Raw genomic sequence first — 23,279 nt, 5'->3', positions numbered from 1 at the left:
CTTTAAAAAATAAAATACAGGCACATGGGTGGCTCAGCCAGTTAAGTGTCTGCCTTCAGTTCAGGTCATGATCTCAGGGTCCTGGGATACAGCCTCACATGGGGCTCCCTGCTCAGCTGAGTCTGCTTCTCCTTCTCCCTCTACCCTCCTCCCCACCCCACCCTAGCTTGTACTCTCTCAAATAAATAATCTTTAAAAAGTAAATAATAAAATAAAATAAAATAAAATAAAATAAAATAAAATAGGTCACTCTATTTCCAGGCCAGCCAATATTTAAGTAGTAACCTAACAATATGTAACTACTATTTATAAACATAGGAAAATATGTATGTGTATTGGTGTATATGGGGAAGAGGGCAGATGTATTAATGTTCTGAGTTCTAAATTGTGATTTCAGTGTGTGTTAGTGAGACCAGAGATGTCCATAACACTCATGCATGGCAGCTTTGCAGAGAGGCAGGAATTCAGCAACAGAATTGAAGTTAAAGAGAAACTTAATCAACAGTGCCTGCTAGAAAATCTGAACAATCATGTAAGAGACAGAGTCTACATAGAGATCACTCACTTCCCAGGCAATTTCTATTCTTTAGAGCACTTAAATTTAAAATATTTGTAAGTCAAAGACAAACTATATTACAAGTTAATTTGGTATACTGTAAAAAGCACATTTTTATTTTCCTTTTTGTCTATTTCTACTTGAGGTGCATAAAAACTAGAAATACAATGCTTAATAGCCAATTTGGCAAACATTATGGTTTAAGTTATTAACACATGCTACTGTTAGCCCTTACATTCATTTGCAAAAGGAAATCTATACTGCCAAGTTAGTTAATTTTTGTTACCCAGACCATTGTTGGGCTGCTTTGACCCAACAATTAGTACACATATGCCTCGTTGTTGGTTTTACATTGATATTAAGTAAAATATAATTAGATAATAAACTGAAAATACATAAACCCAAGAACAAAAGTAGCATAGTTGAAATTCCAGTTTTATCACATTCTTATTTCGTGATGTGGGGCAAGTCATTTAATACCCCTATGCTTCAGTTTCCTCATGTGTAAAATAGGAAAAATAATATTTAGCCATGATTATATGCAAAATATAGTTTTAATGTTCAGCAAAGTGACAAATAACCAGTATTATTTCAACAAGTTATTATCTATTCAAAAATGTGACCACCCAAATTCCTTGTACAGAATGATTATAGTACTAATTCTTTTAACATTAAAGATTTTCTGATATCAGTTACCTTATACAAATTCTTGAAAATTAAAAAAAAAATCAAGAGAAAACATCAAACAGTAATTATTTAGCTTATTTAGCCAGTTGTTAGACCAAAAGTTTTATAAAGCTTATTTATTAGCCAGTTGTTAGACCAAAAGCTTTATAAAGCAGATATATACTCAGTTTGTATATATGTCTTCTGTTTTACTATTTAAAGTAACATACAAAAAAAATTGACTTTTTCAGGGGATTACAGTTCTATGAATGTTCACAGATATAAACCGCCACCATACTCAGATACATAACAGTTCCTTTACACCAAAAAACTTCATACTCTCTCTCTATTGTCGTTAAGTTATACGTAGTTATAGGTAACATAACCTGATAACCAGTGCTGTTGTTTTCCATCACTATAGTTTTGCATTTTTAACAATGTCATATAAATGGAATCATGAGACAAGTTGCTTTCACTAAGTGTAATGCCTTTAAGATTCATCCAACTTACATATATCTACAGTTGATTCCTTTTATTACTGAGTTGTGTTCGACTGTACGGTGTATCCATTCAGACATACTGACTACTATAAACACTCATGTACCAGTTTTTGAGAGACTATAGTTTCACTTCTCTTGGGAAAATACCTAGAGTTGGGATTTCTGGGTCATGTGCTAAATGTTTAACTCTCTAAGAAACAGAGAAACTTCTCTAAAGTGGCTGTACAATTTTGTATTGCTATCAAGCACTGTGTAAGAAGAGTTCCAGTTGCTCCACATCCTTGCCAGCTTGGTATTGTCAGAATTCTTTTGCTTGGTTTTGCTATTCTAATAGGTATGTACTGGTATCTCTTTGTGATTTTAATTTGCACCTCCCTAATGGCTAATGACATTGGTATGCTCAAGTTTTTTAAATATTATGTTTAATTCTACTTATTAAAGGACTGTTTAATGCTTCAGCACATAGCCTGTTAATGAAATGAAATAGTTTTATCAACTAAGCTTCATGTCTTTTCAAAATAATTTACAACACTGAGGATTTCAAATTGGCCTCACAGCAGTTAACAGAAAGTTTATGCAATGCACTGAGTATGAAATGTAGTCAAACATATTCAACTTGTAGTAAACTGAACTTTTGTAGCTTTTTAATAAAAATTGAGAAAATTTATTCTTTTAAAGATTTATTTATTTATTTATTCATGAGAGACATGGAGAGAGAGGCAGAGACATAGGCAGAGGGAGAAGCATGAGGAGCCTGATTCAGGACTCGATCCTAGGACCCCAGTATCACGACCTGAGCCAAAGGCAGATAGATGCTCAACCACTGAGCCACCCAGGCATCCAAAAACTGAGAAAATTTAATAGCTTCTTTTACAACTTTCTTATCTTTCCAGAAACCCCTACAAAATAACCTACGTATAACAATGTTCCTCAACATTTATTGCTCATTTTGTGCTAGGCACTAGGCTAGACCTTAAGTATGCAAATATTAACAAGTCAAATGACCCTGTCCTCCAGCAATTTATATTATTCAGAATTTTTAAAAATTAACTTTTTCTTAAAATAAGTTTTCTCTTTTAAAAGTTTTACATTTAAAGGAAAATTCAGAAGACAGTACAGAGTTTCCATAAACCACCCCCCCCAGTTTCTCCTAATATTAACATCTTACATTGGTAATTTGTTGAAATTAATAAACCAATACTAAACTTCCTTCAACGTAGCAAAGATGTTAACTTTTATTATCTTTTAAATTGTTTAATTATATTTTTTATTTATATTTAGAAGTATGGCTTTAAAGAAAATTCTGTCCGTTCATTTGACTCTCCAATTCAGCCCAACACAGACTGACTTGAAGTTATGCCTTAATCACAAATTATCAAAAGTTACTGGAAAAGATAATCTAATGTCCATTTTCCAAAAAAGACTGGACCATATCCTTCCATCTCTATTTCTGATTCTCTCTGGGTCTTAACAGGATTCTCCCAAACCCAATTTTTCTACATCTTTACAGTCTCAAGACTAGAGAGGATCTCTTTTCTTCCTAGGTACAGTTCCAAAAAACCCAGAATAGAGCTACTATTTGTTCATCTCACAGAACGATTCTTGCACCAATAACTGATAGTAATGAGCTGCCATATGGAAGCTTCCCCATATTATTATACTTCCCTCTGACGAGAATAGAGTAGGATGAGTGCTCCAAAACAGGCAGGTAACAAGATAGTTATTAGTGATCTAGACAAATCACTGAAGGAGTCCCTGGTAGCCAATTAACCAAACCAATTTACATCTATCACCACTGGGGAGTGGGGACAGGTAGGCTGGGAGGCAACTTAATATCTATACATTGTATTGTTTTTTTAGAAATTGTATCTTTTGGGGGCCACCTGGGTGGCACAGTGGGTTAAGCCTCTGCTCTTAGTTCAGGTCCTGATCTCAGGGTCCTACGATGGAGCCATAGTCTGGCTCCCTGATCAGTGGGGATTCTACTTGTCCCTCTGCCCCTACATGGCTCATGTGTGTATGACCATGTGATCTCTCTAATAAATAAATAAAATATTTTTTGAAAAGAAATTATATCTTTTTCATTAGGAAATAAAGTATCTGTAACTGCATTTACACCTTCTTTTATATTCTTGCCCAAAATGTTTCTTCAAAGTTATTAAAATTTCAGAAACTATGTAAGTAGCACTTATAGCAACTGTACCTGTGAACAAATATTGTGGAAAATACTAAGAGCAGAGATTTCAGGGATTTAGAAGTGGAAAAGTGGGAGCACCTAGCTGGCTCAGTTGGTGCAGCATGCAACTCTTGATCTCAGGGTTGTGAGTTTGAGCCCCACATTGCATGTAGAGATTAAAAAAATGAAATCTTTAAAAAACTTTTAAAAAAAAATGAATGATACCAAGAGTTCAAACAGAGCAAGAGAAGGGAAGCTGCCTTGGAATATGTGTGGGGGCGGTGGATTCAACAGAAAAACCCAAATTAACTGTGGCTTAAACAAAATAGTTTACTTCTCTGTGACATAAAATAATGTGAAAATAGGCAGTCCGGGGCTTTTCTACCATGTCTTCAATATACAGTATCCTTCCACTCTCCAATCCACTATCTTTGGAATATAGCCCCATCCTCATGGCCTAAGTTGGCAGCTAGAGAAAAAGATTAAAAGGGTACAACTCTCCCTTTATACAGAATTTTAGAAGTATCACACATTTCCGCTTTTCTATCACTGACCAGGTAATTTTTCACTAACTGCAAGAAAACTTCAAAAATTTAGTCTTTCATCAAGGAAATACTGCCCACTAAATATCTAGGTTTTGTTAATTTGAGGAAAACAGAGAATGTGCCACAGTAGGCCATAGACAACAGAGTTAGATGAAGACAGGAGATGTGAATGCAAACTTTCATTTCTCTAATCTCAAGCTACAAAATGTTGAAAATGAAATGTTTTTGATATTATTACTTACCTGAGAGAGAAGAAATGGAAAAAGAGAAGGATCTTTAGACTCTTTAACTATAAGAACAACCTAATGGTTATCAGAGGGGAGGAGGATGGGGAATGGGTTAAATAGGTGATGGGGATTAAGGAGTGCACTTGTGGCGATGAGCACTGGGTGTTTTATGGAAGTGTGGAATCACTAAATTCTACACCTAAAACTATCATTACACTGTATGTTAACTAACTGGAGTTAAAAACTTTAGAGAAAAAAAAGAAAAAGAGGACTTTTAACTCTACTTCTTAGACTATTTCTTACTCTGCCCCATATGATAACCTAAAAAAAAAAAAAAAAAAAAAGGTCCATTTGAGAAATTAAAGTGCGAATTGAACTAATTGGGCTCAAAGTTTCAAAACCATTTCACTACACAAAGCTATAAAACCAATATGTCTAACAAACAGAAAACACCAAGATAGAGATCGTGTAAAACCAAACAAAGAAACAAAATCATACTATCACTCTTCTTAGTTAAGAGTTAAGTTACTTCAAGGTCCACAAACTCAGCCTAAACTACTCTCCATACCCACTCTATTACTTGGTAAACCTCTTCATATTCATAAAGCATATTTAATCTTCCTGGTTCTCCTTCCTTGCTCTTTTAAGGATTTTACTACAGTCACCTGGAAATCACAAGACTAATCATGATGAGGGAAGGTCGGGGATGGGATTGGTTACATGGGTGATTGGGACTAAGGAGTGCACTTGTGGTGATGAGCACCAGGTGCTGTATGTAGGCATGGAACCACTAACTTATACACCTAAACTAATAATATTACATTATATGTTAATTAACTGGAATTTAAATTTTAAAAAAATTTTAAAAGACTAATCATAAAGAAATTACAAAGTTTAAGAAAAAATCTTAGAAGGGATCCCTGGGTGGTGCAGCAGTTTGGCGCCTGCCTTTGGCCCAGAGCGCGATCCTGGAGACCCGGGATCAAATCCCACATAGGGCTCCCCGGTGCATGGAGCCTGCTTCTCCCTCTGCCTGTGTCTCTGCCTCTCTCTCTCTCTCTCTCTCTCTCTCTCTGTGTGACTATAATTAATAAATAAATAAATAAATAAATAAATAAATAAATAAATAAATAAATAAATAATCTTAGAAAATAATTCCCTGGAACCTCGGTGCATGGAGCCTGCTTCTCCCTCTGCCTGTGTCTCTCCCTCTCTCTCTCTCTCTCTCTCTCTCTCTCTGTGTGTGACTATAATAAATAAATAAATAAATAAATAAATAAATAAATAATCTTAGAAAATAATTCCCTGGAACCTCAAATATTCTCACTTTACTGGAAAAAAAACTATGTCAACTAGTATTCATTCACATCATCTTCTTGTCTCAAGGAAAGTGCATCTCTAAGACCTTAAACATTAGGTGATATATTTCAGAGTCTTTCTTTACCACAAGCATGATACAGAAGTACCTGTGATGGGTGATGGTGATAGGACCAAATTAAAACCTTTAGAAGCCCCAAGTACAGAAAATGTAATGGTATAAGCCTCTACCCCACCCTACTAAATACTACACAACTAAGACTAAATTAATCCAAAAAAAATATTTCTTTCCAGATTACTACTTCAAAAAAAAATTTTTTTTAAGATTTATTTATTCATGAGACACAGAGAGAAAGAGAGGCAGAGACACAGGCAGAGGGAGAAGCAAGCGCCATGCAGGGAGCCCAACGTGGGACTGGATCACAGGATCATGCCCTGGGCTGAAGGTGGCGCTAAACCGCTGGGCCACCTGGGCTGCCCTCAAAAAATTTTTTAATTATTAAGTGCTTTCAATCTTTTTTCAAATTCTTTTTCCTCTGCTTTGCTGGTACCCAAAAGCCTTGGTTGGGTATGGCTTTTGGGTAATCAGCACTAATTAGTAGTAAGAAATAGAAGTAAAGGGGCACCTGCGTGGCTCAGTGCTTGAGCGCCTGCTTTTGGATCAGGTGGTGATCCCGGGGTCCTGGGATGGAGTCCCACATCACACTCCCTGCAGGGAGCCTGCTTCTCCCTCTGTCTATGTCTCTGCCTCTCTCCCTGTATCTCTAATGAATAAATAAATAAAATCTTTAAAAAAGAAACAAACAAACAAGCAGAGGTAAAAGCAGTTGCAACTTGAAGAGGTCTACTCTGTGTCAAGGATTTTACATGCATTATTGATAATTCTTACCAGTCCACAAAAGGGTTATACTATCAACCCTCTTTTGCTGATGAAGAAATGGCTCAAAGAAGCTAGATAAGATGCCCAAGGTCACGCATGCAGTAAATAGAAGAGTATCTGGAATATGCCTTTCTATCTCCCAAGACTGATCCATTAGACATACTGCCTTATAGGGCATTTCTTTAGAACCTGCTCCTGAACAAAATTTCATTTCAGAGAAACACTGAAAAATGATTTTTTAAATGCACCATTTGATAGTACTCAAATTTTCCATGGAACTTAATCACCGATAATTCTAGCTAATGGCTGTAAATACACAGCCAACAATGCTGCATTGCACAACTCCAAAGAACCTTTTTTTTTTTTTTTTTTTTTTTAGTGTGAATGGTGTCCTCTGAATTGTGCAATATACCAGCTATAACCCAAATGCTTATCAAAAGCCTAGGCCGTTCATTGTTCTGTTTTCAAAAAAAAAAAAAAAAAACTGCAATCATTTTTTAAAAAGCAGGTAAGTACTCTGAGAATGTTAAAGAAAGGTATTTTAATGCACATGAAAATATACCCAGCATCATTAGCCATTAGGAGTGTATAATTTAAAACCATAGGGATATACACCTACTAAAGGAGCTATAATCAGAACAAAAAAGCAAAACAAAACCAAAAAACCTGACAATATCAAGTGCTAACAAGGATGTAGAGCAACTGGAATTCTCATATATTGTTGGTGGGAATGCAAAATGGTACAGCCACTTTGAAAAAGAGTTTTGTAGTTACCTACAAAATCAAACATACACTTACTGTATGATTGCTAAGTATCTACCCAAGTGAAATGAAAATTTATGTTCATACAAAAAGCTATTCTCAAATGTTTATAGAAGTTTTATTCATAGTTGCCAAAAATTAGAAATAACCCAAATGTTTCTCAATAGATGAATAAACAAACTGGTCCATCCTATGGATTACTACTTAGCAATGAAAAGGAATAAACTATTGATAGTCATGACAACATGAATGAATTTCAAAGGCATTTTCTAAGTGAAAGAGGCTGACCCAAAAGTCTACACAACTATGATACCATTTATATGATATTCTGATAAAAGCAAAACAACAGCCATGGAGAACAACAGGTCAGTGTTTACCATGGGGTTAGAGATGAGAGGAAGAGGCTAATTACAAAGGGGCAACATGAGCTCTATGTCTTGAATTAACGGTGGTGTATATACATTCTATGCATTTGTCAAAACAAAGAATAGTATATAACAAAGTATGTATTTGATTGCATATAAATTTAAAAATTAAAAGAAAATTTAATTCATAAAAAATAAAGGAAATATGCCAAATGAAAAAAATGAAAGAATAAAATGTTTTAAATTATTAGTTCTAGAAATCTTCTAGATTATCTTCTGGAGAGAATATAGCTGCCTCTAGTAAGCCACAGAGATAAAATATAAAATGCTCAAGGCAAGGCCTACCACATTCTCAACTGATACTAGTTCCCTTCCCTTTATTCATTTCTCTGGCCTGTGTACACATTTCTCTTTCCCTGTGACGACTTTTCTTTCCTCCTCCTCCTCTGCAATGACTATAGATTGCTTTTGCATACTTCACATTCCTTCTCCCATTTCTCTAGTTAATAGTATTCCCATCCTTTGGGGAATTGACATTCCCCCATTTTATGTGGTTCTGATGATAATCCAATGACAGTTCCCCATAATGATTAGCTCAAGGATGGGCCCCATCAGTGAGGCCTTCCTTCAGAAAGTTCTGTTCTTCTGTAAGCTTTCAGCGATGAGGCTGTGCATCTCTGCCATAAAAGACTTCTAATATAAGCAGACAATAAGACTACCATACAGAAAAAAGTAAAGTCAAGAAATGGAGAGTATCCTGGAGACATCATTTAAATTCCTGGATCTATTTGGTCTTAAGACTGTTCCACCTCTGCTCTTCCCATTTACAAAGACAAGAAGTCATCTTTTTCAGCCAATTTAGAACTGTTGGTTTTCATGCTTCCCATTTTAAAAGCACAAAACATTTTTTCTCTCTAAAGGAGCAAAAACAGTAAATTATCTCTTCATTTGCTGTGGCCTTTAGTTAACTTATTTCCAATATTAGCAGCTATTAATATAGCCCTGCTGTAAGGCCAACACGCTGTATAAAGAGATAGAAATAAAAGATAAAACCAAAAAAAAAATAAAATAAAAAAAATAAAAATAAATAAAAATAAAAATAAAAGATAAAACCATATATAAGTAGACTGAAAACAGCTGTCCACTAGATTTACAATCCAAGTTCCTTAAAGACAGCTTGTAATGTAAATTATAAGATTTTAAGTCTTCAATGCAGGTAGTGCTCACTTTTCACCCCTTGACATTTTACCACTCTACTCATTCAAAACTAGGTAATAAGATGTGTTACTTTGTGTCACTCTGGTTTTACATTGTTTCTTCACAAATCTCCATCAATATCTGAAGAAAGACAATTGCATATGCCAATAGAAGAACACACACATGCAGTAAGGATTAAAGCAAAAGTCTTATGAGTTGACAACATATAATAAACTTCCAATAAGTCTTTCTTGCAGCTTGTCTGGCTGGAATGTCCCTTCCTTATTCTTTGATACTAAGCTTAAACATTACCTCCTTTCAATACAGCCTTCTCCACTTATCACACCCTAATAGTATTGCTGTCTCTGCCTCCTCTCTAACCATGATAATTACCAAATTACAATTATTTATGTTAGTGGTAATGAGAACCTTCTGTAATAAAAGTTTCTGTAGTAAAAAATGAAACAGAAAAGAGGAGATGAAATAGAGAAATACTGTAGTAACAATTTCCAGTGTAACTATGGAATAAATCTGATGGGAAATTCAAAGATGACTCATGGTTCAAGTTTGGGCAATGGGAGGAATAAGCCAATAATAAAGAAAGGAAAGTTAGAAAGAAGAATACATTTCAAGGGAAGAAAATGAAAGAAAATTCAAATTTGAGCATGCTGAGCTCAATGGCATGACAAGTGGAGCTCTCTAGCTGAAAACTGGAGTTTGGGCACTTACAGTATAGGAGTCATCTGACAAAGATGACTGAAAAAGGTACTCACTGAAGCCAAACACCAGGTACATTCCAAGGAAAAACATTTAGAGTAAGAAAAATGTAGAAGGTAAATATTTAAGAAACAAGTTGACCTTGTGAATGAAGAGTGGCTAGAATATACAGGAGAGGTAGGAGAACTACAAAGCTATAAGGGAGGAGGAAAAGGGGTTCACAGTGTCAAGAATTAAAAGTGAAAAAAGTCCCTATTTGGAAATTCGGGTCACTGGTAACAACCGAGAGAATAGCTTTAGTGAAAAACAAGGTAGCAAAATTTAAACCATATACATGCTGCTTTTTCCTTTGGGCTGCTGAGTAATACAGAAAAAAAAGGGCGGGGGAGAGAAGGAAAAAAATAAGAAAAGGAGTTTTACGGGTGTTTTTTTTTTTTCTTTCTTTTTGGCCACTGAAGATGTTAGAGGAGATTCAAATAAAAATAATAATAAAGTTAACTAACAAACCCATATATTCTAAGGGATAGACGGGATAAAAGAAGTAGCCATGAAATAGTCATGTAAGCCTAAAAGGACACATCCCTAATACCAAATGTCAGAGAGGATGGGAAATTAAACAATTTAGAAATAAAGAAAAACAAAGCTAAAGAAGTTTCTGTTTGATGGTTTGTTTGTTTTTAAGATTTTATTTATTTATTCTTGAGAGACAGAGAGAGAGAGAGAGAGAGAGAGAGAGGGGCAGAGACACAGGCAGAGGGAGAAGCAGGCTCCATGCAGGGAGCCTGACGTGAGACTCCATCCCAGGTCTCCAAGATCACACCCTGGGCAGAAGGCGGCGCTAAACCGCTGAGCCACCCGGGATGCCCCTGTTTGATGGTTTTAATCTTCTTACTCTTTTCAGAAAAAAAAACTAATTGAAAACAACCTACAATGTCTGGGAACAGTATACAGCAAACGGGGGCTAGGAAAGGAGTAGACAATGTCTGAAATAGCCCCTGCAGGAAGAAATTACAAAAGAAGTGGGCTCCGAGATGCCCACTTTATAATTAATTGTTCATCTCATTTTCACTTACCTAGTAGAAGGGCACAAATTCTTTAGCCTATTTGATTTGACTGTTATTCTTTTGCAAAGACAGCCTTCTATATCTGATTTGAGGTAATGATGTTCTTTCTGTAAGTCTTTTCCACTGTATACTACTGCATTTTTTTCTTTGCTATGTTACAAAACCTTCAATCATTTTTACTGCTTTAATGTGTTCTAGTCTTGCTCTGATGCTTTAATATCCAAGTAATATTCAAGAAATCCTTAACGTCTATTTTCTTAAAGTATGTAAGAGAACTATATATTGAATTAGAATTCTAAACTTAAAAATGGCTGTATCTTTTGAGGGGCGCCTGGGTGGCACAGGTCATGATCTCAGAGTCATGGTATCAAGCCCCACAATGAGCCCCCCAGACTCATTGGGGAATCTGTTTCTCCCTCTCCCTTTGCCTCTCCCCCTGCTTATATGTTCTTTCTCTCAAATAAATAAAATCCTTTTTAAAAATGGCTATATCTTTTGACAGCTGCTCACTTACTATGTTTAAAATAAAAAATCCCTGGGAAAATATGGTCTTTAATATTTTGAAGCTTCAAAACTGATAGAAATCTCTTTTCCTTTACAGTGAAATCTTTCCAATTACATAATTCATATTTAGATACTTTATTTCAAATTTTGTGAGACATTTAAAAATAAATATGGTATGGCATATATTTAAAAGAATATGACTGCCATAAAATAGTCACCTTTGAAAGTTCTCACACTTATTCCTAGAATGTTGCCATTGCATAAAAAGCTATGAGATTCAACTTTTAGAACTTCCTAAAAGTCTTAACATAATCATTATATTATTGTCAAAGTGAAAAATCTTCACTGATTATAGGTTTCACATTTGGGGAAATTTCTAGTTCTCATAAAGTGGTTTACCTAAATTAAAAATACCACATGTGAACAAAAAATATGACTATAAAGCATGAAACAAATTCTCTTATGCTGCTATAATGACATCAACGTTAAAATATATTTATGACTATATTCCCCTCCTTCACAATGTCTGATCTGTGGGTTACCACTCATACATTCTAATATGTTGGGTAAAAATAAAAATTAAATTATTTTGGGGCAGCCCCGGTGGCGCAGTGGTTTAGCGCCGCCTGCAGCCCAGGGTGTGATCCTGGAGACCCAAGATCGAGTCCCATGTCAGGCTCTCTGCATGGAGCCTGCTTCTCCCTCTGCCTGTGTCTCTGCCTCGCTCTCTTTCTGTGTCTCTATGAATGAATAAAAAAATCTTTTTAAAAAATTAAATTATTTTATAGCCTACTTCTTACTATTATAGGTAATATAAGAAGCTCTGATGGTTTCTAAGAGTCAAATTATTGAATATTTAAAAGTAGTTACAGCACTCTCACTTTTAAGTTTAGCTAATTGTTATTCAATGCCCTATCTTTTTTTATACTGAAAATGCACCTTACCCCTTTGGCATAGTCCTGATGCCAGCCTACTCAGTCAGTTGTCTAGTCCTATTACAAATACACACATTTATGTATGCATAGCACTACTTTTTAATTCCGTATATATTTTTTCCTTCGTTTGTCACCTGAATGTTACCCGTCAGCTTTGCCTCTACATGAACCCTATACCTACAGAAGTCTTCCTAACAGTAGCTATACATTTTCTTTGGGTTTTTTTTGAAAAATGTTCTAGTCTCACCTGGCTGCCTTGAGCCCAATTTGGCTTAAACTTAGCTAAAATCTTTTCATACCATATTCTTCCAAAACCAAAAAATAACTAAAAAGTCTAATCTTTTCTTACATTCATAAGAGGCTTCAATCACTTTTAAAGCTCTATCTCTGAAAATTATTCAACTGTCTTTATTCTCATCAAAAATCATTAACTCAGCATTTAGGACTGTCCCTATTCTCAAACTTATATACACACCACCTAAGAAACATTCAAGAAAAAGTTTAATCAGCCATCTTGTTTCTTCAAGACAGTCCCTTATTTGTCCATTGCTGACTCATGTATTTGACTATAAGCCTCGTTTTTGGGTGCTCGGGTGGCGCAGTTAATTACGCATCTGACTCTTGGTTTCAGCTCAGGTCGTGATCTCAGGTCACGAGAACAAACCCTGCATCGGGCCCTATGTCTGCTTAAGCCTCTCTCTCCCTCTCCCTCTACCCCCTCCCTTCCACGAGTTTGCAACGCCCCCTCGCAAATAAATAAATAAATCTTAAAAAAATAAATAAATACTATGGTCTAGTAAGCCTCATTTTTTTATTCAAAAAATAACAACAAAGTGACTATATTTAAGGGAAAGAGTTAAGATACATTCTAGGAAAAGGTCAGTGAATATCTACCCAGCTGTAAAAACTATAAGAAAATAAAAATGATTCATATTATAGAAAAAAAGCAAAGGCCCAGGGGGAACAAGTGGCTTACCCAAGTTTATACACTTGGTAGCAAAGCTACCACTAGTATCCAATCTCCTGATTCCAGGATTAAAGTTTCTCTACTTAAATCATTCATTCAAATGACTAAGCCAGGATTATAGTAAATGAAAGGAGCCAGACACAAAAGAATACATACTGCATGATTCTCTTAATGTCAGGCTTCTAGACATGGCAAAACTATAGAAACAAAAAGCAGATCATTGGTTGCCTAGGGCTGGGAGTGGGAGCACAGTTTGGGAAGATGGGCAAGACAGAGCTTTTTGGAGAATGAAAGCATTCTAAATTAAGCTGTGATCATTGTTGTACAACAATATACAAATTTATTAAAACTTAAGCTGTGTGGGTGCCTGAGTGGTGAGGTAAATTAAGAGTCTGACTCTTGGTTTTGGCTCAGGACTTGATCTCAGGATCATGAGACTGAGCCCAATCAATGTCACACTCTACAGGAGTCTGCTTAATACTCTTTTTACCTCCACCCCTATCCCTCCCCACCACGTGCTCTCTCTAAATAAATAAATAAACAAGTCCTTTAAAAAAATAAAACTGAAGCTGCAAATTTTATGAGTTATAATTTATACTTCAATAAAGCTATTCAAAAAAATGATTAAGAAGGAACTCAGATTTTGGCTTTAAGTCCATAGAGCTCTTAGGAAATTATATGTCAAAAAGTATCACTAGAAGTGCCTGTGTGGTTCAGTCTGTTCAGCATCTGCCTTTGGCTCAGGTAAGGATCTCAGAGTCCTAGGATCAAGCCCTACGTGGGTCTCCCTGATAAGTGGGGAGAGTCTGCTTCTCTCTCTCCCTCCACAGGTCTCCTCCCTCATGCTCGCTCTCTCAAATAAATAAATTTTTAAAAATCTTTAAAGAAAAAAAAAAGTATCACTAAAACACACACATACAAAATTCAAAATTTCAGATCCTTTTCCCTTCAGAATTTCCAAAAGTTAGGTACCTTATTTTCCAACCTTTCATTTTCCATAGATAAAGTAACAGGAAGTACACAAATATACACATAGGAAATGTGCATAACTCCGGTGAAAACACTTTAGTTACTGATCATGATTTCTTTTAGGTAGGATCTGCACTGCTCTAAGTAAGCCTCTGCAGACAGTTTAGAATAGAGGGTGTGCTCCTTTATCTGTTACGTGGTCTGATAAATTGCTCCAAAACAGGATTCTTTAGTGATTTCATTTTCATGACATCTTAGTGCCATTATAATTTAAACACTAATAGTCTCTTTATTAAGAAGAACCATTCTTGGTTGCATATTAGCAAGTTTCTGTAGTTAATTATTTGTGCATCCTTATTAGGTATACATCTCTTCAGCTTATTCAGCATTGACAGCCTATTCTTTGTTTACTTACAAATTAAAAATAAGTTGTATCTCTCTCATAACAGTTAATGCTTTACATCTATGAGAAACATCACTGTTTGAACCTTAAAAATAAACAGTTTTAATTAATGGAGGCCTAGATATCTGTAATTATGTCAGAGGAAGCAGTCAGGATTAGGATTACTTAGTAAACCTAATTTCCCATGCTGCTGAGGCTCAGTTTACCAACGCTAACGAAAGACCCTTCGGTCTCAAGAATTTCAATTACCACCTTCCTAAATACTAGAGTTTCACCAAACTTCCTAAAAGAGAAAGAAAAATCTGAAACTTATAAAAAGAAAATGAAATGTTTACCCTAGCTTAAGCTCTAATTTTAAAGAGTAGGTTTCTCAAAATTACAATCTTTTGACTTTTGGTAACTGAATGAATTAATGAATTCAAAGAATTCAAGACATGAAAATGTTGAAAGATTGTGAGAACACAACTCAACTGAATATCTCTCTCTTTCAGGCACAATTCTGTGTGTCAGAGAAACTGAATCAGCCAGATCCCAAATGGTTAAGGTCCTAATTATCAAACATACACTTTCTCCTTGTGACCTTTTCACAATAACTGGCTTAAACTTGCTAACAGTACTCCCAAGAATGGAGAATATTGCTGTTCATTTTAGTTTGTTAGCTTTCTTCAAGGAACAGCCACAGTATGGTTTCAGGGTTGATTTTTTTTTTTTTTTTTTTTACATTTTTATTATTGCAATGAGGCAAACAAAGAAGGTAAAATGATGTTCTAAAAAACCGATTCCTTATAGATGTTAACCCTATAGATGAATACAGAAATAACAAAGGAGACATAAGAATGAATTCCAGGAAATTAGAAGAGGGGATGATGATATATTTAATATTAAGTAGAACAATAATGTGACTGATACAGCACGCTTAACAATGGATGAACCAACAACCCCATATTCCTTTTTACATGGAGTTACAAAATCATTTTTTAATAAACAATAATAAGCCCTACCCCAAATGAAGTTTTTCTAGCCTCTTGCCTACTGCCTCAGAGAAAAGGAAATCATTATAACAAACCTATTGTAACATAAAAGCTAATGTTTTACTAGGAAATGTTCTAAGAACTCTAAGAAAAAAAAAATCCTATAAGGATGGTCAACTATCACATTCCCTACCACTACTGGGAAAGTAAAGATGACAAACAGGTAAAAGAAGGAAATGGAAGGACAAAGAAAAACTGAAGAAATCTCTCTCACCTCCAAACAAAGCAGGCTCATCAAACAGTAAGATCCTCTGCCTCTCAACCTCCCTCCCTTCACTGACTGCCCCAAACATAGCTGAAGTCTGAAACAATGAATATTATATATAGAAGCTACATATTATATTTTTCCCACCTTTACCACCAATCAAGATATTATGGTCAATTATATTGTAAAAATGATTTTTTAAACTAGCTTATGGAATGACTTAAGTCATTTAATAACACTGCTATGCTTTTATAGTTTGATGCTTTGTAAATATTGTTTTTACCACAGGTAAATTTATTCTGGTTCTAGGTATTAATGGAATTTCGTATCTCATGTAAGGGATATAATCCAGCCACAAAATTATTAAAAATTTGAAATTCATTCATGGTTCATTAACAGTCAAGTGAATAAAAGATGTACAAAAACACAAAACAGATTCATTTTAGTCATGTTAACAGTAAATCAAATAGAAGAATCTCCCATTTTATGTTACTTTTATTCATGTATAATCAGAAAGTTACAGCAATTAAAGTTGATATCCTGTAATATTTCTCATAACAGATTCTAAAATAAACAGTTTAATTTCTCATTTACATCTATGACTAATATCAACACTTAATTACTTATTTTATAATGTGAACTTTTTTACATTAACCAGTCATCAAGACCATGACAAGTAGAACCGTTAAATCCAATCATAACATCAGTATGTTGTTATATTTATTCATTTTGTCCCACTGTTAAATGTGAAAAACTCAAGTTCTAAGATACAACAGAAATTGGGAGCATTTCAATAACGATCTTTAAAGTTTTATTTCAGTGCTCCAAGAAAGAGGTTATACTAGAGAGCCAAGACAAAATAATAGCAAAAGCAAATCTGAACCATGTCAGTACTAGCCTTATATTGGTGAAAGCTGTCAATTTAAAAAAACAAAAACAAAAACAAAAAAAAACTTAAAACATATTTCCTCTTCACATGTCATTTTCTGACAACCAAAAAAAAAAAAACTATCACAAAAAGATATTTTTGAAAAGTAATAGGTGAGCAAGCTATTAGGTTTTAGTAAATAAAGTCTTTTTTAAAGAAAACTTGTATGAAATTAACCATATGGCACTTTCTGTAACAAATATAAGTAACTCATATTGAAATACACAGCATATCCCACAGACCTTATATGTTCTTCTTCCATTAAAAGGAAAATGTACAGTACCATATAAAGTTTATATAGCTTATATGTTTAGAATATTGTAAAGATTGATAATAAAGTCATTTATGTAATCAAGGAAGAAAAACCTATGTCAGGTATGTGATATTGTTCATTTTATTGGTTTGATCTCTAATTATTCCAAAGAGAAAATTGTGGGATATGGAGGGAGGTTGAAGAAGAGGAGATGTAGCCTGGAGAGTAGAATGTAGAGAGAAAACACGGTTGAAACATTGAGACTAATCTCTAAAAAAATGTACCTTAAATGCATACAAATCCCCTATGACAGTCTTCTGTTGGGAATTTTTTAATGATTTTTAAAAATGGATTACAAATATCTTTTACTTTTAAATATGTTTGTCTCATTATAGCAAACTACAATTTAATAACAATTCCAACTGCCAAAAAGAAACCATGTACGAGATGGTATGGAAATAAGCCACAGACTCATTAAGAAGAGAACCAAAGAAAATCTTGTACTGGTCCTCTAAATGCTACAGCTACTACACTACTGTTGACTATAGAAGCCTGGAAGTTGGTATCTCATCTGAAGAGTAACAACAGGACTAGTATTGATACAGAGTATAAAAGTACTATAATAGGAATACTTTTGTTTCAGAACTGTTTAGAATCTTAATTGCATTTTGTTTTTTAAGTAGGCTCCATGCCCAACATGGGCCTCGAACTCACGACCTTGAGATAAAGAGTCACATGCTCTACCAACTGAGCCAGGCACGTGCCCTGGTTGTGTTTTATTTTTAAGTTACAAAAATTTACATTTTTAGGGACCCCTGGGTGGCTCAGCAGCTGAGCATCTGCCTTTGGCTTGGGGCGTGATCCTGCAGTCCTGGAATCGAGTCGCACATTGGGCATGAAGTCTGCCCTGCATGAAGTCTGCTTCTCCCTCTGCCTACATCTCTGCCTCTCTCTGTGTCTCTCATGACTAAACAAAGTCTTTTTAAAAATCAGATTTTTTTATTCACTCTTTACATTCATAAAATGGGAACTCTTTCGTAAATGTTCCATAATATAAAATGGGTATATTTGCCATTTAATTAAAACAAGAGATTTAGTAATGCAGTTTATAGTAAATCAAAAATAGCCATTTAAGAAACTGAAAGAGATACATAAAAATATACTGGCATATCTTATAAAACATTGTTTAATTTATAGCATAAAACCCTTAAAAATGGTAAACACTTCACTATTCTAGATCTCAAAGGTATTGCCGTTCATTTCAAAGAATTTATTTTTTATTTATCAGTACTGAGATTCTGACATAATTGACAGCAACAGAACAAATAGCCCATTATCTTCAGAAAACAAAATATGATTTTAATATATACATTATCAATTTCTAGCCTTGAATTTGAAGCATATGTGAACTAAGAGAGGTAAATTTGCATTCCTAACTGATTACAGTTAAGAAATCTAACTAAAGTGCCATAAACCAAAAAAAAAACGATTGCTCTATATTCAAAGGCCCAAGTTCAATTTAGTAAACAGGCTAGACTCACTACATTATATTACAGGAGACAGAGGTTAAGAAGTGACCTTGGGATCCTGCTTTCCAGATGTCTGAAGGGTCCATTTCTTAATGAAAGAATCTCTACTCTTGATAAATATTAAGCTTACTATCCATTCAGTATCTTTGCCCACATAAGACTCTACTTGATTTTTAAAATTTTAGGACTGTAGATATTATAAAGAAAAAATTTAAGAACATACAACATGCACAAAGGATTAAGACATACTTTCCTTCTGATTGCAATGTACAAGAAGGTTAAGAAACTACTATCATACACTCTACATTATGGGGTATATCGTCTGAGATTTTAAATGGGAAATTCAGTAAGCCTTAAGCAAACAGTTTCCATTATTTCAGATCATGAATAGATTTTTTAACTAATTCACAATACACAACATATATATGTATATAAATATTCCACAAATATCTATGTACAAATATATGCCCATTTCAATTCCCTTACTCTTTTAATTAAAAATTTATGTTCCTTCCAGTCATAAAAATCTGGGTTTGGGCGTTTTAAAAGTTCAAATGCATAGTAAGCTATGCTTTGCTTTGGCACTAGCTCCCCCTCCAGACCAACCTACTAATATAACTACACTTAAAAAAATAAACAACAACACAAGTTTTTCCAAGCCACTAGCAAATTTCAAAATTTACCACTTTTAAGGACATTCCAGTACCTTAAAATAACTAATTAAAACTGAAACCAAACACTGCATAATTTAGTCAGAATTATTGTTTTTCTTTTTCAATTCCATCCATCTCAAATAGGACTGACTTGTAGGAAAACAACCTCAAGTGACTCTAAATTTAAGAACATCCTAAAGAATCTATACAGCGCTACATTTTATGGAAATTATTTTGAATCACTATCGTAATGAACCACAGTATACTCCTGTTAACTCACTACTTGATCAAAGACACACTTTTGCATGTTTTTTACAATGTACACAAGTTTCATTCCAGCTGTTCAGCTATTCGATTCAAATACAATTCTCAATTTATAAAAGCAGCAAGAGGAAAATCCATGCCTCCAAACCACCCTTCAATGTTCCTTATAGCCTATTCATTTCCAACTCCCTACATTTCTGCATACTAAACCATAAATTCACAAATCCAAATGTTTGAATGCCCACCTTATCCCTACGGCTGTAATATTTATAAATCAAGTAATTACGACTTTCTACACACATTTTACGATGTATTTCACAAGGCTGGCAACGTGCAAGGCCTTACCATTTGGCATGGGATTTTAGGTCATTTTTTACGTTATTTTAAAGAAGGGAAAACACAACTTGCTCCATTATTTCAAGACAGCGCTGTTATGCCCGATTTCTCTCCTGAAATGTTTTCTATATGATACACCTTTTAAAAGAACTATGTATGGGCAGCCCGGGTGGCTCAGCCGCCTTCACCCCAGGGCGTGATCCTGGAGTCCCAGGATCGGGATCGAGTCTCACATGGGGCTCCCTGCGTGGAGTCTCAGGGATGGGGCTCCCTGCGTGGAGCCTGCTTCTCCCTCTGCCTGTGTCTGTATCTCTCATGAATAAATAAATAAAACCTTAAAAAAAATAAAAATAAAAGAACTATGTATAAAAACATGAAATTTAACAAAATAAACATACACTTACCTACCCCCTTCCCCAGGAGTAACGAGAAGGGGAGGGGGAAAAAAAAAAAAAAACTATAATGAAACCTTGCCTGCAGCTTCTGAGGAGAGCCAAGTCAAAGTTCAGTCAGTTCCCCCGTGATGAGCTTAATTCTAAACTGAGAGAAAACTTTTGTTGAAATTTGTTCTCTGTTACCTGGAAGTTTGGGATGTGATCTACTGGCGGTTCTGCCTTTCCTAGGTTCACCTTCTAGAGTTGGCTCAAGTCCACCGTGAATCAATCCACACTCGGTTAGAAGCGACACCACCTCTCTCCGCCCGCCGTTCTCCAAGGCCTCAGCCCAAAGGCTAACGGGCGGACAGGCTCAAGGCGGCAAGCTCGCCGGGGGCCAACCCTCACCGAGGCACTGCCTGCCGTTCGACTTGAGGCCGACACGCTGCGTCTCTGGCGTTCGGTGCGGTTTGAGGATCGCGATCCCCACAGTAAAAGAACAGGTGCTGCCCCCGGCAACGGCCCACTCGCTCTCGCAGGGCGAATCTCCCTTCACTAATGAGCAAGGACTCATTTCACCTTCCCAAATAAGTTTAGATACTCAAAAGCCGCCAGCTCACCGTTTCCACATCAGTGGCGGGGCGGGGGGCGGGGGGCGGGGGGGCGCAGCGGGTAGTGCAGCGGGTAGGGGCACACACGCCTTCAACTGCCCAGGCGCTGGCCGCTCGCCGGGAGCGGGTCATGGTATCGTCCACTCCCGATGCCTGGCCCGAGAGCCCCTCGCAGAAGCCCGCAACGCACGAGCATCCTCCTGCCCACAGTCCGCGACTACAGACGCCGAGCTGCAGGCGAAGGGGCAGGTAGGCGGAGGGCAGGAAAGAGGGACACCTCCCACCCCCGCCCCCATCCCTCTCCTCACCGAGGCTTCGGCCCCTGCCCGAAGCAGGGATGCGCGAGGCCGAGGACGGCCGCGGCGGCAGGCGCCCCTCACCCCCAGCCCGCGCCCCCGGGCCGCGCCGGGGCGTCCCGGGGGGGCTCCCTCCCCACTTTTCCCGGAGCCCCCGGGCAAGCGGCAGCAGTTGCAGCAACAGGCCCGGGGAACGCCTGGGGGAGAAGAGCGGCGACAGCCCCAGTCACATCCCCGCGCTGGCCCAGCCCCAGACCCCGAGGCGCGCGGGGCCCGGCTCCCAAACGCCCCCTTACCCGAGGCGGGAGCAGAGGCGGTCTCCGCCGTCCCCAGTGGCCGCCGCCGCCGCCGCCGCCGCCGCCGCCGCCACAGCGCTCCGCCGCAGCTGCCCCGGTGGGGAGTGGGAGGGGTGACTGGGTGGAGGATGCTACTCCCGGCTGAAGGGAGAGGAAGAAACGGAAACAGGAACCGCCGCCGCCGCCGCCGCTTAACGGAGCCTTCGGCGCCACTGACTGAGCGAGAGCGCGAGGCGGCGCGAGCGGGGCAGTCGCTGACAGCGCGAGACCGAGCGCGAGACGGGTCCCGGGCGCGCGACCCCGAGCAGCGCCGGCCCCATTCCGCGAGCAGAGGAAGGGGACCAGTCAGCCGGGGGCTGGGAGAGGGCGACGCGGGGCGGGGGCCTGCGGCTCAGGGAGCCCGGCTACTCGGGTCGGCCGGAGATACCGCGCGCACGCGCCGGAGCGGCTCTGACACGGAGCGCAGGCGGGGAAGCCTCGGCCAGCGCGAGCGTGCGCGCGCGGACAGGGGCGCGCGCCCCTCGGCGTTACAGGCTGCTGGGAGAGGGCGCGCATGCGCCGGCCGCGGCCACCTACGGCGACCCTGGCATGTGCGGCGGCTTTCCCCCGCCCCCTTCTCGCAGCGCCCGCCGAGCGCGTAGCTGCAGCATCCGCTGCCAGGCAGAGCCGCGGGCCGCTGGGGGACCGGGAGACTTCCAGCAGGACACCAGCTGCGCTTGGGCGCCTGCTTCCTCCACGAGCGTAGGCCGCCCTCTACCGCCAGCAGGCCGACGAGCCCAGCTCCCGGGCCCGGGAGCGCCATCTCCAGGGAATGTCGTACTCCCGGCAGCCGGGGAACTGACTGGCCCGAGCCAGTTCATCCCGCGGCCCTAAGGAGCACTGGTACTGCAGATTTGAAGCAGGCTCCCGGCTGCTGTTTAGCGGTGACCGCCGCTGCTCAGCCCCTGCAGCCTAGATCTTGGCCGTCGGGCTGCAACTTGCAGCGTGGACCACAGAATGTCATCGCACCCACATGCAACCAGAGAAGCCCCGTTTTATCTTGTGAGAGCGGTTTCCACCTTTGCCCCGACAGAAAGACCTCCCACAAGGGCCTGAGTTTGATGCTTAGCCTCTCCGCCCCCACCCCCCGACCCGCGGCTGCAACAGCCCCTTCGAGGCGGAAGTTTATTCAGTCCGGGGCGGGGGAGAACTTTGAGGGTGCAGGAGAGGGGCTCCCTAGGATGCTTCCTACCCGCTCGCACTCGGGAAATTCCTGGCGCCCGCGATGCAGAGCAGTGGGCCGAAGAGCTAGCTCCGACCGGCACAAACAGCGAGCTGAGCCGGAGGACCTAAGCGCGCCGCCCTGGCACACAAAGTAGTCGCGGGCCGAGGGAGGGGGTGCTACGGCGGCCAATCAGAGACGAGAGCCGTGTGAGTGGAGTGCGAGCCGACCAATCAGAAGGCCGGAGGATGAGCTTCCCGTACCCAACTCTTCCCTGTAGCCTCGGGACCCAGATCCCAAGCCTGGGGCGCAGCACCGCGGAAAGCGAGACGGTGCCCTACGGACAGAAAAAATTATTCCTCTAGACTTAAGTATTCTTAAGTATGTGCATTGGTACTTATCGCAGAGCAAACAGCGGCGGCGTCTTAGATGCTGAGTATGAAAAGGATCACTGAAAAGAGATTTACAAGGCACTGGCCTGCCAAGACTGCAATCTGCCTAATAACATTCATAAATTTACAGTATTTATGGAGATCTTTTTATACGCCAGGA

General features: G+C 38.6%; 1 protein-coding gene across 27 annotated transcripts in view; it reads right to left on the bottom strand.

Moving 5' to 3' along the window:
* FUT8 (fucosyltransferase 8) overlaps positions 1–22,913 on the bottom strand; it is a 298,682-nt gene extending 275,769 nt beyond the window's left edge. For 4 of the 27 annotated variants that reach the window (XM_072761715.1, XM_072761723.1, XM_072761719.1 and 1 more), the window contains exons 1-2: positions 21,527–22,028; positions 20,528–21,165 (exon numbers count right to left, since the gene is read on the bottom strand). The gene's annotated coding sequence lies outside the window, so the exon portion shown is untranslated. Of the gene's footprint in view, positions 1–20,527; positions 21,166–21,526; positions 22,191–22,757 lie in introns of those variants that run through there. The other 23 variants (XM_072761724.1, XM_072761717.1, XM_072761727.1 and 20 more) reach the window with 16 other exon arrangements.
* Between the last annotated feature and the right edge of the window lie 366 nt (positions 22,914–23,279).

This window comes from Vulpes vulpes, chromosome 6 (assembly GCF_048418805.1).
Source record: "Vulpes vulpes isolate BD-2025 chromosome 6, VulVul3, whole genome shotgun sequence".
Lineage (NCBI taxonomy): Eukaryota > Metazoa > Chordata > Mammalia > Carnivora > Canidae > Vulpes > Vulpes vulpes.
Note: the sequence above shows the minus strand (reverse complement) of the source record. Positions and strands in the feature narration are given on the sequence as shown.